Source organism: Zingiber officinale, chromosome 7A, assembly GCF_018446385.1.
Source record: "Zingiber officinale cultivar Zhangliang chromosome 7A, Zo_v1.1, whole genome shotgun sequence".
In the NCBI taxonomy this organism is placed as follows: domain Eukaryota; kingdom Viridiplantae; phylum Streptophyta; class Magnoliopsida; order Zingiberales; family Zingiberaceae; genus Zingiber; species Zingiber officinale.
In genome coordinates this window covers 125,225,549-125,235,830 of record NC_055998.1, presented here as the reverse complement: position 1 = coordinate 125,235,830, position 10,282 = coordinate 125,225,549, and positions in this window count along the sequence as shown.

Sequence of the window (10,282 nt, the reverse complement as noted above, 5' to 3'; positions counted from 1 at the left end):
TTGGGTTGGTTGATCTTGATATAAAGCGGGATAACATTGTGATCCTCCCAATCAACCTTTGTTCTACCTTCAAGTTGCATGGGAGAGTTCCATATCTTGGAGAGCCCGCACCTTGCTCGGATTGACCTCTATTCCCCGCTCAATGACAATATACTGAGAAAGCATCCGCTCTTAGCTCGAAACAAACATTTGCTAGGATTGAGATTCAACCCATACTGCCTTAAAGTTTGGCAAGTCTCTTCGATGTCAACACAAAGATTAGTTGCTCAGAGAGATTTGATAAGAATATCATCCATATAAACCTCTATATTCCGCCCGATCTACTTCCAGAATACTTTATTCATGATTCATTGGTAAGTTATGTCTGTATTCTTTAGTCTGAATGACATAATATTATAATAGTAAGTGTCTTCAGAGGTTATGAAGCTAATCTTTTCTTGATCTTATTTGACGAGCGGGACTTGATGATATCCCTGATTGTAGGTCCCATGTGGCCGACAAGAGGAGGGTGAATTACCTTGCAAAGTAAATTTAAAACTTTATTTTCTTTATGAATTTAGTAAAGACACACTCATATTAGTTAGATGAAAATAACAACATAAGGAAGTATGAGACAAACAAAATTTTACTTGGTTACTATAAAGACCAAGAAGAATTCAGATATCTCCATAATGGCATGATATTGTCCACTTTAGGCCTAAGGCCTCATGGTTTTATTTTTGGACTTTACTCAAAAGGCCTCATACCAATGGAGATATCTTTCCCTTATAAATCTATGATCTTTTCCATGTATTTTCAATGTAGGACTTTATTTATAACCTTGCAACCTAACAATCTCCCCCCTCAAATGAAGGACCACAGGCTTCCCACGTCCGATCCTCGACCCACTAGGTCTTCCTTCCCCTCGGTCCACCCGACCTACTAGGACTTCCTTGTCTAGCCGCAACTAGGACTTCCTTGTTTAGCCGCAACTAGGACTTCCTGCCTGGTGTCTGGTCCTCTTGATTCAGACATGAGAGCCCCCACTTCCTTTGTTTGAGGTCAATATGCTACTCACCTGTCTTAATTAGACCATAACTCTTGTGCATAGTCGACGAGTAGACCTTCTAGTATTCTGGGCTCTGATACCAATTGTTTGACCAAAAGAAATTTAGATATCTCCACAATGGTATGATATTGTCCTCTTTGGACCTAAGCCCTTATGGTTTTGCTCTTGGGCTCTATCCAAAAGACCTCATACCAATGAAAATATCTTTCCCTTATAAATCTAAGATCTTTTCCATATATTTTTAATGTGGGACTTTATTTGTAATCTTACAACCCAACAGTTACAACTTAGATGGTTGTTAATCCAAGGCAATGACAAGCTCCACTAATGTTCTCCTTTCAAGTAGGCGGAGTAGCCCCTTACAATCATTGAAAATGTGAACACTTAAGACAAGAGTTAGAAATAATAAAGAGTGTGTTGTATTGAACTACTGAGACCAGGGCTCTATTTATAGCTTGTTGTCAGATCTGACCGTTTGCTGACATAGCGCGGTCCGGACACTCGGACCATATTCAAGCGCCCCAGCATAGCAACCTCTATCTCCATGCAATGACCTCACAACTGTCCAAAGATAAAAATTTTCATGTCTTGGCACGTGGACACTGTTCGGGCGCTCAGACCGTTGCTGACGTGGACCCGAAGGTGATCCACAACAACGACATTATAATGAGGTGCCTTGGTGGTCTGAGAGCCTGGACCATCTTGTCTGAGCACCCAGACGGTTCGAGAGCTTGGACCAACTGGTCAGGGTGCCTGGATTAGTCAGCATCAGACTAACCATCTGGTGCCTTCTCTGATAGCTGGCTCCTTCTCCGATCACTTGGATGATGCTCCGGCCTTCTAGAATTGAGCTCACCAGAACTTAACTCTGGCTTTCTCTTTGAGCAGTCTTTCACTCCGGTTTCTTGTCCCTCAGACGTGTGTACATCCTTCTCATCCGCTAGTGTACTCTTCAGCAGCACCTCAACCCTCGCATGCACCGAACCCGTCGGCTCCCTTCCCATGCCATCCTTCTCACTAGCAGCGTCTTTCGCTCAACTTCTTATGTTCCTAAACTCCTTCACACTTAGACACAAGACATTAAATATAATAGGACCTAACTTAACTCGGTTGATCACATCAAAACTTATCCGAGGTACTTACACCTAATAGACTTCCAGCATGCATATCAGTTCACAATCGGAGGTGGAATCCACTAACTGTCGATGCGAGGTAGGGGATAGAAGTCCTTAGGACACACCTTATTGAGGTTTCTAAAGTCGATGTAGACCCTCCATTTATTCTATGGCTTAGCCATCATGACTATATTTGTTGGCCAGCTCGGGAACTATATTTCCCGAATATAACCAACCTCCAGTAGTTTATCCACCTCTGCTCGGATTATTTTATTTTGTTCAACTCTAAAATCTCACTTTCTTTGCTTAACCAGCCAGACAGTTGGATAGATATGAAGTACATGCTCCATGATAATAAGTGAGACATCCATGATTTCCTTAGGCTCCTAGGTGAAGACATCATTATTGCATGTCAAACACACAACAAGCTCTTCTTTGAGTTCTAGAGCCAGATCAACAGCTATCTGGGTGGTAGCCTCTAGGAGGCTTGGCTGAATCTTCACTTCTTCTTTTTCTTCATAAATGAGTGTCGGGGTGCTTCCTGAATGGTATTGACCTCCATCCGCTGAATCTTCCAAGAAGAATTGGCCTCTGTCTTGACAATGCCAACGTAACACTTGCACGCTACCAGTTATTTTCTAGCAGAAGGCATTGGTGTAGGTTACACTAATAATATAGTTTTGATGTATGACAAATAGGTTAAAGTTAGATGTGGTGTTTGTCTAATTGCTTTACCAAGTGTGCAGGAATTAACGAGTCCAAAGGATCGAACACCAGGCTGAAATTCAGCTAGGTCTGCAGGACCGGATAGTTGGTGCGAAGTCCAGATAGGTTGATGGAATGACTAAATATCTGGCAAGAAGTCCAGATAGGTCGACGGGACGATCAAATATCTGGTAAGAAGTCCAGATAGGTTGACGGGCTGATCGGATATCTGGCAAAAAGTCTAGTTGGGTCTACAGACTGGACAACTGGCAAACTAGTAAGTAAAGATAAGTCACTAGAGGAGAGTGACTTGGTGTGAACGCATCCCGTTTGAGGGGACAGTAGGCGTCGGTCTAATTTAGGTCCATTTTGGAAACCTAAATTGAGATCCTAACTAGATTCTGATCTTGGGAAGACAGGATCTAACTCATAAATCTTTATAAAATATTCATAAATATATTGTCTAACTCTATTTTGTAGATAAAAATGTATACCTTCAAATTTTGCATGCGTAACAACTGACAGAGCTTGATTCCGAGTTCGGAGTCAAAAGTTATGGCCTTCGGAAGATTGTTGTGTCAGACCAATAGTTGGAGGCGCCTTCAAGCAGTGAAAGGCACCTTGAGTTTGCTTTGAAGATGCCTTGAAGTTCTTTGAAGGCGCTTCTAGTGGATAAAACTTACAGTTTGTAGATTTTATCATCATCGAAGATAGGGCATAATATTTGCTTGTGAAGGAGCCTTGGAGGAGGTTGAAGGCGACTTCTGTTGGTACGGGAAGCATCCGACAGTCGAACCTACATTTTGATTATGTCAAAGGGTCCAAAGTTAAGTTATTTTGTTATCTAACAAGTTAAATGAGATTGCAGGAAAGTCTTAAATGTACTTACGCAAAAGTCCTAGTTGCGGTTAGGCAGGTGGAAAACCCTAGGGGGTGGTAACCCTAGGCTGAAAATCTTGGCAGGTCAAGGGCTTTGGGCAAAAGTCCTAGAGTCGAGGACTCTAGGTGGAAAGTCCTAGTGTCGCGAACCAAGTGAAAGACTGGGCGGGTCATGGAGCGGATGTCCAGAGGAAAGTCCTAGAGCCTCAGGCGTTGAGTAAAAGTCCAGTTAGTCTGGAGGATCAACTGGCAATATGTATGCTCTCCTGAGTGGAGTAGGTGAGGGCGCGTTCTCCCGTGAGAGAATAGTAGGCGTCGGTTTGACCTAGGGTTTCCGATCGAAAATTCAAAGTCAGAACTGAAAAGTCCAATGACTGTCAAAAATATTATTTATCATGTCTATATTATGTCTAACTTTGTTTTGCAAGGTACGGTTAGTTTCTTGGACTAACGTATTTTGTAGGAAGTGAATTGGATGTGTTCTAGAGAAGCAACCTCGCAGCAAGGTGCGAGGGCGCCCTCATGGAGCTTGAGGGTGTCCTAGACACTGGCTTAAGGAGCTCTCATGGAGCTTGAGGGTGCCCTGGACCTGGTGCGAGGGTGCCCTCCATGGGTTGGAGGCGCCCTCAAGTGGATATGTAGTGACTTGGTCGAAGCTCATCCATGCTGCAGATTTAGCACGGATGAGGGTGCTCTCCATGGTGTTAGAGGTGCCCTTAATAGGCTATATATGCCTGATTCGAGTAGCAGCTTGAGAGAATAACAAAAACATGCTCCATCTTCCGTGCACTGCTCAAAGAACCACCCGATCAAGCTATAGCAAGACACCGACAACCTAAAGCTTCGAATTTCCTATTCTTAAAGTTGTTGGTATATTTTCTTACTATACTTAATTATTGTACTCTAAAATTGTATTGTTGCGAACTTATAGTGATTGCCCAAAGTAAACGATCAACGAGCGTGGGCCTTGGAGTAGGAGTTGCCCCAAGCTCTGAACCAAGTAAAAAAATCCGTGGTGTTTGCATTTGCATTATTTACTTTTCCGCTGTGTTTACTCGAAATTTTTTCAAAACGAAAGTGAAAGCCACGAGCGCTATTCCCCCCTCTAGCGCTTTCGATCCAACAATTGGTATCAGAGCGAGGTCGCTCTAAATCGATACAACTACCGTTCAAGCAATTTTTGCTTTTTCGTTACGCCTTTCATTTTTCCCTCCAAAACTACTTTTAAAAAATTCATTTTCATCTTTTCACTATTGATCAGTATTAGTGAAATATCGTATTTTCAAAAATTTGTAATAATATTTTTTTAATATTTTATTATTTTTTTTTTGTAAAATTTTTTTTGCTATTTCTATTGTTCTCCCGCACTACTGATCCAAGACCAAGTCTTAAAATATTTGGTTCTTTTCCTTTTTTGTGTGTGAGATTTTCTTCTACAATGGCCTACCAAGATTAGAAAAGCACTGCATGCCTACCACTCTTGTCCAGCGAAAATTTCAGATACTGGAAAGACCAGATGGAGCACCAACTGAAAACCCAAGTGGAGATATGGACCATAGTCCAGATCGGATTTATTCTCCCCACTGAAGAAGGTGTACCCATCGTCTGTGACGAGTGGAATGCACAAACAAGAAGAAAATTTGAGGCAAATGCAAAAGCAACATATACTCTCCTATGCAGACTAACAAATTCAGAGCTTGATCGAGTTGGAAAATTCAACAATGCTAAGGAGCTTTGGGAGAAGGTGATCAAGCTTCATAAGATTCCTTCAGAATCAGAAGACTAAGTCGAACCTGAGTTCAAATCAGAATATGAATCTCCAGAGTTAACCTCTGAACCAGAATCAGAAGAATCCGACGAGGAAGAACACAAGCAAGCAAGTTACCTCTCTCTACCAGTACAAGAATATGTGGCCGAAACTGAGTCCGAGTCTGAGTCAGATATCGAGAGCAAATAAAAAATCGAGTCCGAGCGAAGCCACGGATCCGTATCCATTTTCGAAGGGACTAACCCCACTATAAGCTCTCTAATTTCTGGTACTAACGTAGATGAATTACAAAATCTAGTTTCATACTTATTAAAAGAGTTGGCCAAATCCAACGTCCGGGTTAAGTCACTCCAAAAAGAGGTAACAACCCTTAAGGAAGTGACTAACTCGAGTTCTTTGACTAAGCAAGAGAATTCTAATTTAAAAACTGAAGTCAAAGAACTCAAGGACTCATTAGAATGGTTCACTTTGGGTTCCAAGAACCTTGACCTAATTCTTGGAAAACAAAGGGTCGTATACAATTGAACTGGACTTGGATATAAGGCCAAACAAAAATATAGATCTTATTTGTCTATGTTAAAACACTCAAATAGAAACTTAATCCAAGCATGGGTCCCCAAGTCAAACTTGATTAATCAAGTTGGATTTGGTCAATATTGGATCCCCAAGGATCAGGTTCATTACCTTGATAGACCTTATCGAGGCTATGATCTAGGGGGAGCCAATAGAAAGACCATTTTTATCAATAGATAGATTTTTTTGATGTTTGATTTACTATTTTTTTAATTATGCATGCTTAGATTAGGATAGATAAGGATCTAGGCGTGATTTACACTTGACTAGTTAGACCTAGTAGTCACTGTAAGAAAATTAAATATCCAATTTCTTTGAAAGGCTTTGTCTAGAAGTGGTGGATGATCTCATAACTAAGAAGGCCTAGTGTCTCGTCAATCATTGAAATAGTTAATTATTTAATTGACTAATGGTAAAACTTGAGTCTAACACAAATGTAAATCAATCCATAGATGATAATTTAAATTGAAGATTGAGTTAACTATCTCACAAATCTACTAAGGCTCCCTGATTGAAAATCTAGAAAAGGGTGAGATGGACTTAGGCCTAAAGTAGTTCCAAATTAATTCAATTAAATTAACTTAATTAATTTCAAAAAAATTCAAAATGTTAATCTTAATTTCAAAATGCTTAAATCATAATTAAATTATAATTTTTAATTAAGTTTTAAATCATAATTAATTTCAAAAAAGTTAATTATTATTAAGTTTCAAATCATAATTAATTTCAAAAGGCTAATTAATTTCAAAAGTAAATTATAATTATTTTTTAAAATTTTCAAAATTTAAAATCATTATTTACAAAATTATAATTTTCAAATTATAATCAAATTTCAAATTATTATATATTGTTCAAATCATAATGATGATTAATTTTCAAATCATATTTAATTTTTGAAAATCTTAATGATAATTAATTTTCAAATCATATTGAGTTTTTCAAAATCTCAATGATAGTTAATAGGTAAGATTATAATTTCAAACTTAATTAATATATTTTCAAAATCTTCAAAAAATTTAAAAGTTTACTCATATTTTAAATTCAAACTCATTGAAAATTCAAACTTATATTTTAAATCTAAATTTCGATAAAGTTAACTCCATCTCACATATACTCATAAGCTGAACATGCTTGATAACCTAGAATGAGTGAGATGGAAAATTAGGAAAATAAATAATAACTTTTATATTTTTAACCACATGCTTTGACTCTAGAACCCTCAAATATTCTTAGCATTAATTAAGGGGCAGTGCAAAGAAATTTAAAAACTTTTTTAAAAAAAAGTTCAAAATATTTCTAAAATGGAAGTTCAATTTTTTGTGAAAAATAAATTATTTTTGAAACTAAGTATTTGATAAAATATTTTAAGTTTTTTTTAAAAAAAAATCATTTACTTAGCTAAGAATTTTTTTAAAAATAAAATATTTTAAAAAAACTGAAATTTTTATCACAATATTCCTAAAAGTAAAGTATTTTTTCAAAATCCTTTTAAGCTGAGTGCTTTTAACTAAGCCTTTTTCAAAAACCTCTATAAAACTAAGTATTAAAACTAAATTCTTATCAATTTCTTTTGGAAGCTAAGTACTTGAGAAAGATAAAATTTAGCTAATTTATTTTTGGAAAAATCTAAGTGTTTTCAAAGCACTTATTTTCAAAGCTAAAAAGCTAAGTATTCTCAAAATATTTCTAATTTAGCTAAAGTATTTTTTCAAAATAGTCATTTCCACAACTAAATTTAGCTAAGTTTTTTTCAAAGTAATTATTTTCAAAGCTAAACTTAGCTAAGTTTTTTTGGTGCTACCCTTCAGGGGGAGCCTAAAAGTTAAACGGAGTATATTTCTATATATTAAACAAACTTTCTCTCTACTTAATATTATTTTTTATTTATGTCAAAGGGGGAGAGAAAAGTCAAAGTTAATAATTCAAACGAATTTAAACATAATCTTTGTGAAAGGGGGAGAATAAGGGGCTTTTTTTTTCCAAATTATAGTGTGTATGATCCTTTATTTATTGTTATGTTTTACTTAACTTTGAACCGTATTGTCATAATAAAAAAGGGGGAGAATGTTGGTGTGGGAAGCATCCGACAGTAGAACCTGTGTTTTGATTATGTTAAAAGATCCAAAGTTAAGTTGTTTTGTTATCTAACAAGTTAAATGAGATTGCAGGAAAGTCCTAAGTGTACTTAGGCAAAAGTCCTAGCTGCGGTTAGGCAGGTGGAAAACCCTAGGGGGTGATAACCCTAGGTGAGGAAAAGTTCTAGCTGCGGTTAGGCAAAGGGAAAACCTTAGGGGGTGGTTACCCTAGGTTCTAGGGGGTGGTAACCCTAGGCAGAAAGTCTTGGCGGGTCGAGGGCTTCGGGCAAAAGTCCTAGAGTCGAGGACTCTAGGTGGAAAGTCCTGGTGTCGTGAACCAGGTGAAAGACTGGGCGGATCGTGGAGCGGACGTCCAGAGGAAATTTCTGGAGCCTTGGGCGTTGAGTAAAAGTCCAATTGGTCTGGAGGATCAATTGGCAACAGGTATACTCTCCTGAGTGGAGTAGGTGAGGACGCGTTCCCCGGTGAGGGAATAGTAGGCGTCGATTCGACCTAGGATTTTCGATCGAAAATCCGAAGTCTGAACCGGATAGTCCGATGACTGTCAAAAATATTATTTATCATGTCTATATTATGTCTAACTTTGTTTTGCAGGTCATGGTTAGTTTCTTGGACTAACGTATTTTGCAGGAAGTGAATTGGATGTGTTCTGGAGAAGCAACCTCGCAGCAAGGCGCGAGGGCACCCTCATGGAGCTTGAGGGCGCCCTAGACACTGGCACGAGGGCGGCCTCATGGAGCTTGAGGGTGCCCTGGACTTGGCGTGAGGGCACCCTCCATGGGTTGGAGGCACGCTCAAGTGGATATGTAGCGACTTGGTCGAAGCTCATCCATGCTGCAGATTTAGCACGGATGAGGGTGCTCTCCATGGTGTTGGAGGCACCCTTAATAAGCTATATATGCTTGATTCGAGCAGCAGCTTGAGAGAACAACGAAAACACAATCCATCTTCCGTGCACTGCTTAAAGAACCACCCGATCAAGCTGTAGCAAGACACCGACAACCTAAAGCTTCGAATTTCCTATTCTTAAAATTGTTGGTATATTTTATTACTGTACTTAATTGCTTTACTCTAAAATTGTACTATTACGAACTTATAGTGATTGCCCAAAGTAAATGCTCAATGAGCGTGGGCCTTGGAGTCGGAGTCGCCCCAGGCTCCGAACCAAGTAAAAAATCCTTGGTGCTTGTGTTTGCATTGTTTACTTTTCTGCTGCGTTTACTCGAAAGTTTTTCGAAACGAAAGTGAAAGCCACAAGCGCTATTCACCCCCCCTCTAGCACTTTCGATCCAACACCTTCCACAGCCTATATAAGCCCTGTTTGTGCATGATTCAAGAAACAACACTTATACAAGATGATACGTGTCTATTTGAAGTTCCGACTACTCCGGGCTCCTGCTACGACTCTGTTGAGAATCTACTGCACCCTACAATTATTTTGAGGACTTCTGATTGCAGTCGACAGGATGACATCAACACACGAACAAGTCACTTTGATCCTAAGTGTCGACAATATTTTTATTGTACTTAAATTCTGCAAAAGGGAAGTGCAGTCTGTTGCACTTCACCGTTCTTCTTTGTACTTGATTCCCTCTTCTGAAGGTACTGGAAGAAGTTTTTAGTGAATTACCCATCGATAGGTCCGTAAGACCCGGGTCTTGGAGTAGGAGTCACCGAAGGCTCCGAACCAAGTAAAATCTCCCGAGTTTTCTTGTGTTCTCATTCCGCCTTAATTTTTTGCTGAATACTTAATTTTTGAAAAGTTTTTAAGACACGTGATTCACTCCCCTCTCACGTGTGACTCTATCCAACAGAAGGTCGATATGACTAATCAACATTCATTTAGGACTGGTCGACCCAGAATAACATTGCACGTTGAGGGCGCGCCCACCACTATAAAGGTTGATCGACACATCATTATTAGAGGCTCCTCCCCTAAAAATATTACCAGCTTTATTTGACCGCGATACTGGACCTCATTGCCCGTGAATCCATACAATGGAGTCACATGGGCTGAAGCTCACCTTCATCGATCTATAGCCGCTCAAACTCCTGTTTGAAGATGATATTCACCGAGCTACCTGTATCAACAAAGGTG